General features: G+C 38.1%; 1 protein-coding gene across 4 annotated transcripts in view; it reads right to left on the reverse strand.

The window, feature by feature from the left end:
• nkpd1 (NTPase, KAP family P-loop domain containing 1) overlaps nucleotides 1–6,396 on the reverse strand; it is a 33,009-nt gene that overhangs the window by 22,906 nt on the left and 3,707 nt on the right. Inside the window, exon 1 of one of the 4 annotated variants that reach the window (XM_015030878.1) lies at nucleotides 4,948–6,316. The exons of 2 other annotated variants lie outside the window; for them this stretch is intronic. The gene's annotated coding sequence lies outside the window, so the exon portion shown is untranslated. Of the gene's footprint in view, nucleotides 1–4,947; nucleotides 6,317–6,396 lie in introns of those variants that run through there. One more of the 4 variants, XM_015030881.1, reaches the window with a different exon arrangement.

Genomic DNA, 6,396 nt, shown 5'->3' on the forward strand with positions numbered 1-6,396 from the left:
CCCACACCCAGGTGGTACTAACCTAGGTCACTATCCAAACCCAGGTTTTGCCAACACTGGGCATTATGTAAATTCAATCCTTTACTCTAGGGGTGCTCAAAGTCGGTCTTCGAGGCCCGACTTTGAGCACCCCTGCTTTACACAAATTTAGGAAATCAAAACAGATGCAGGCAAATGAAATGTCTCCGTCTGATTTCCAAAAGCAATGGATTTTGAAGACAAAATCCATTGATTTTGTTTTCTCCAAAATCAATAGAGAAAACACAAGATCAATTTCAGAGTTAAAACCCCCAAAATAAACATTATTAAAACTGTCCAGAAACAACCAACAGTTTTAATAATGTTGGTTATTAATCAGAACCAAAAGTTTGCCTTTTGGTTCTGATTGATTTCTGATGCGTTGAATGTGTCTCAGCACATTCAACACATTAGACTACTAATGTACTGCAGCTATGCAATTGGCAGAAATACAATCTATCGTTATATCATCATTGTTTATTTATAGAATGATTTAGAAAACAAAATGCTATACAGGCTTGTCTATTTCGACCCATATTAGAACTTTGCATTGATTTCCCTTCATTTTAGTAGCTGCGATTTTCCCTAATCCTAACTAATACTAGTCTATTCCAAATTAAGTAAAACTTAATTCGCACTTTACCTCTAAATGATCAAAAGATCAAAAAGATCAAAAGCAATGATCAAATGACCCCTGATCAAAAGCAATGAATCCATCATATTAGGACCAGGTCTTGGTCCTATTATGATGGACATAATATGACACTGTACATATAATGGTGCGTTCGCACCAAACACATTTTGAGCATCAGGCATGTCTGGTTTACATTCAGACTCTATGTGGAGGCACGTCAAGGGCTGATGCGGCGTGTTTGGAGCGTCTAGCGCAGCGTTGAACGCTTCACATAGATTTTGAATATAAACCAGAGTCGCCTGACGCTCAAAACGTGTTTGGTGTGAATGCACCATTAGAATGTTCAGTTCCTATGGTAACAATTACATCATCAGTGATGACATCACTCTTTGATGCATCAAATGAATCTCTCTTGAGTGTAGCACACACACTGTTTTTATTCAGACCTGTTCCTATTTCAGACTTATAAGTTTTAAGTTATGAATCTTATCTAGGAGCTGTTTAAATTATTTGAAGGCACAGAATCAGCACAGTACAGGTTCACATTCTCAGGTGAGAGAGACTCACCTGGTATAAAGTTAATTTTTCAGTACTGGAATTGCACCAAAGATAAATTAGTTTCATCAAAGCATGTCATGAATATGTGTGCATGCCATGTATTCCATCTCAAGTCCAGAGCATACTAGTTTTTTTGTTGCTTTTGCCACCACTAGATGATATGCATTTAAGATATAACATAAACAACACTATTCAGAGATGCAATGAGTTTATAGCAGTTGTTTGAATTATCTAACCGTCTGTTGATTTGCAGCAGTCCACATTATCAGCAGATATAGAGCGCCCCAAAATAAAATTCTGCTTTGTCCCCATGGAGACTTGGGCCAGCGGCCCTGATGCCAACATCTCCATAAAACATATTAAAGATTGTGATTTTCCTGTAGAAAGTATATAACAGGTAGGAGTGATGAGGCAGAAACAAATCTGTGCTTCATTAATCCTCCTGGAATCTGTTCTGATCAACCATTTATTAAACATTTCCAAACAGCACCATATCTGAACTTTCTTCAAAATAATCAGTGTCCATGCTATTTTCTTTAGGCAATATACTTATTTTTGTAATAAACAGTTTTAGCTCCTTTAATGCAAAGGTTCAGCTTATGTTACATACTTAAGTCTCAAAATAACCCCCCTTTGTTTTCCCATATTCTACTGCATAAACGATATGCAATATATTTGTATTTTTTTATCTTTACACCAACATGTTCACAAAAAGACACAATATAGCTAAACTGATTTGACTCATGTAACATAAAAATGTAAAAGCAACATAATATTACTTTCCAACAACTTTCAGAACCATTTTATTTTATAGCTGATAACTAATGGTGTATTATTAAACCAGTGGTTCCCAAAGTATGGGGTGTGCCCCATGGAGGGGTTGGGGGGGCGCGATGAATGAGACAAAAAAAAAAAAAAAAAAAAAAAAAATGAGGGAGCTGTTCATGTTTTAACCTCATTTTGCACAGAGGCTTTTATTTTAATGTATTGCTGATGGCAACATTTAATATTGTTACAAATAAAAAAAGGAAATATGTTTAAAATAACAGTGACAGTAAAGAAAACTCTTCTACAGTATAGAACTAAAAATAACTTACACAAAAATGTTTCACTGTAAAGATGGCTTGTAGTTTGTTTTGTTGCAACCTGATGTGTGAAATAAACTTCAGTGGAGTTTGAAAACAAATATGTGTATAGTTAAATGTGTGGTTGAATGATGTATGTGCACAGTTGATTTTATTTTATTTTTTCTTTGGGGGTGGAGGGCGGANATGAAGGATATTGTTAATACAATATTTACTATTAGCTCATATGTCGAATGCTTATAAACCAGTCGTGGTGTATTTAATTCTGAAAAATGGGCTTTATGTTTATTCCCCTGCTTCAAATGTGCCTCATCATAGCCATTCAACAATTATGTCAAAGCTTTTGAACATTTATGGCTGTAGAACAAAAGATTTATTAACATTTACAGCTATTTTAATTGACATTGTTTGCATTCATAAAACATTATTGCCAAAACTTTTAATAGGCTTCGTTTTCTGATGTTCGGGGACCAATAAAATGTTAATATATTCCTTTTAAGCCTATAAGCTAATCAGCTGGCATTTACTACAATATCATCCATGTTCCTAATTCTGTGAAGGGCTGACAACATGTTACTGAACTCTGCAATTACTTGCACTGGAGACTTAGTGTGAAAAAAAACAACACTAATTTATTTCACAAAAAAAACATCATTATATATTTGCAGTTATAACTTGATGATGGAGATTTCTGCACCATTTCTTTCATCTTCATCTATGTCTCGGATTCATCCTGGTAGAACAGCTTTGATCAAATTCCGTTAAACAATCCTACTGGGCCGACTCGGCCAAATTAGAAAGTGAGTTATTCCCTTTTTAACAACAGTGCCGTTAATTTAATTAGGTGCTTATTTGCGATTTATTGTCATGGTCACCCGTCCTCATGTTCCCAGACAGGTTGGTCTGACATAGCCTGCTGCTGTGTGTTTCTGTAAGGCTCGTTGAGGCCGTTTTAAATTAGTTGCCTCTCAGCGTGTTTTAAAGCAACCTTCTCCAGTGACAGCCAAAAGAGATGATCTATTCTCAATTGAATTAATTTGGGGTATTGGTATGCAGACATGTTTAATTTCCTATTGTGATTTTTTTCTTTAGTAAAACGTGTTGTTTTTCTCTCTCTGAGCTTAATAAAATATTGCAACCTACTCATATGCTTCAATGTCTTTTTAAACATTAAATTTTAAACACCTTTAGGATCTTCTCAATTACCTTAAAAAGGGATTTTTTTTCCCATTGGCTAGTCCAGTGGTTTCCAAACTTTTTCTCCTGGGTTTCCAAACATTTTATCCCCCCACCCCCACAAATAGCTGTCTGGTTGAACGACGTGTGTGAGCGAAAGGGGTGGGGGGTGGATTCTTAGAGACTCCCTATCTCTAACATTTTTGGGGGGGGGGCAAAATGAATGTACTTAGCTGAACAGACACCAACATCGGTAGCCTACAGGCCACTTGTTAAGCTTAAGGTGCTGTATTTATATTAGCTAGTTATCTTTTAGCTAACATCACCTGCATCCAACAGCTTTACTCAACTCAGTCGGTTAGTTTGGGGGGAAAACGGAAAAATTCTTTGCGTTTTGATGGTTTGCTACTATGATTCTAACACACACCTGCGTAGCTCTGCACAGCAGCAGTAGCAGGTCTCCTTCACTGCCGCACAGGTGTAAACCCAGCGCAGCGTCGTAGCGGTCATGTTGCGTTTAAAAGCGGCTCGGAAAACAGGTTACGACATGTTAACAACCCATTAAACAGTTTTAACTGCTGATAAAAGTGACAGAGGATACAAATATGGGAAGTGTGGAAGCCTCTACTGTATCAAATTGATATAGGAATAACAGAGAGTTGGCCATTCTAAGGTAAAAACCGAGCGAATACAGCGCTTATGTTTTTTTTGTTTTGTTTTATTTTCTTTTCATCCCCCCCCACCTCCGAGGGGGCGCGCCCCACAGTTTGGGAACCTCTGGGCTAGTCTATTCCTACAACTTCTCATATGAGGTTGGTTGTCAAGGGAAAACATGTTTCTGGAGAATGACGGACTTTGTCACTAATCAGAACTTTTTATGTTACTATGGGCTCCTCTACAGTTCACACTCCAGTCTTTTATTTGTAGTCTTAAGGTTTAGGAAAAGTTTTTGGACTTTTGATTGTGAGTGAATACTTAGTGTGTTTGGTGTGTTGGTTTGGATTGTCCATGAAGATGGCTGAAATTAAAGGCCTAACTCCAGTCCACACCTGTAAGATGGTCTCTGTGAGAGAAGGGCTTAGACTCATTCCCAAAATATGGGACACTTAAAGGTGGAACAGAGCTTCATTCTGTTCCTGTATTTAGTAGAAATATCTATGGCCTCAGACTTTTTTTTAGACAAACCTAATTTTTATAGGATTTTCTTCAATTTGTTAGGTTACTAATTTTGCTATTGATAACCTCTTCCCTCAATTCAGGCTGTGGTGCTGCCACTTTTCAAGCTGAAACAATTAAATCCTTCTGACTGTGGAACCTAGGGTTTATTTTTAAGTTCGGATCTGGGAGGCATGTGTATACATGTTCTGTTAACTCTTCGTTGCACTTCGTATGGTCGCCCTCATTAGGGTGCCAGGTAGCAGCAGTCCTAACACGCTGCAGGTGTTTTCAACACACCTGGAGTTGATTTCCACTCACAAGGTTTAGGATTTAAGGACCTGGATGCCAGTACCTCAATGCCTTAGTGTTAACCTGCAGTGGTAAATATCCGAGCTTTCTGGGTTGTCAATGTGTCTCCCAGTTCTGCGGTTTCTTTGTTCTCCTCATCCTCGTAATCTCCACGCGCAGGTTACCTTTGCTGATCTCAATGTATGAATTTCCTGAGTTTCGTCCTGACATCCTGGTTCCTCATCTGCTCCGTCGACTCTGGACAAACTTCCACGGTTAGCTCCATCCAGCCCCTCTGCTGCTGCTTTACTTGTCCGACCTCCAACCCCTCCGCTCGGCTGCCTTCGTCTCGGTACTCACCCGGAAAAAAAAGTTCTCCACTTCGGGTCCATCTGTGCAGCAGACTCACCTACTGAATTCTAACGCCAAACACCTGCAGCGAGTCAAGACTGCTGCTACCTGGCGCCCTCATGAGGACGACCACACAACTGCAACAAAGGGTTAAACATGCAGACACCTCCCAGATCCAAACAGAAGTTGCCTTTTCTTTTACAGGTTCTTTTACAAAATTCTTTTTTTTTTTTTTTGCCCCAGCTGGAACTGTTCTTACAAGAGAATTGTGTTCATGAAAAGTTTCAATCTGGCTTTAAAAAGTTTCACAGCACTAAAACTGCTATCCTAAAGTTGTTAATGACCTGGTTATAACTGTTTTTGAAAATCCCTGCTTGTCTGACTTTTTGAGGTCTAAGTGCCTTGTTTAACTTTGGATTATTGCATCCTTTTATGAAGGCTTGAGCCTTGTGTGGGTTTGGAAGAAATTGTGCTACATTGGTTTAAGTCTTTAATTGGGGAAAAAAAAAAGCTTCCCATCCCAGGTAGACACATATTCTTTAGCTGCAACACTTGTTACTTGGGGTGTTCTGCAATGATTCATTCAAGGTCCAGTCTTTTTTTCTTTCTTCCCCTTTGTTTTTCACTTGGGGTCTATTTCTATGAAATATCTCTTTCCACTGCTTTGTTGATGGCATTCAACTCTATCTGCCCATTTATAAAAAAAACTGTTCTGTGAAGGCATTATTGGAATGTTTTGCTGATATAAAGGCGTGAATGAACTCAAGATTCCTCCTCCTCCTCAACCATAATACAACAGAGGTTATGGCATCTTAGATATTAGATCTTTCAAATGTCATTTTTGAGCGCTCTGTGAAGACTCATAATATATTCTTTGACTACTCATTTCACAAAGCACATCAGTTCAGTTGTCAAAATGAGGTTTTTTCAGCTATGTTTTCTTACTAAAGCAATGCTTTAGAAGTGATTGTTTTAAGATAAATTTGTTTAGATTACTGTAATTCAGTCAACCTTGACAAAACACTGCAGATCGCCTGTTAACAGGAACTAGAAAACATATAATTCCAGGTCTGTCTTTCTATTTGTTCCAGGATTCATTTTGAAATGAATCCTGTTTGCTACTGGTTT

The sequence above is a fragment of the Poecilia latipinna genome, unplaced genomic scaffold (assembly GCF_001443285.1).
Source record: "Poecilia latipinna isolate Pla-1442-1.1 unplaced genomic scaffold, P_latipinna-1.0 Scaffold195, whole genome shotgun sequence".
NCBI lineage: Eukaryota > Metazoa > Chordata > Actinopteri > Cyprinodontiformes > Poeciliidae > Poecilia > Poecilia latipinna.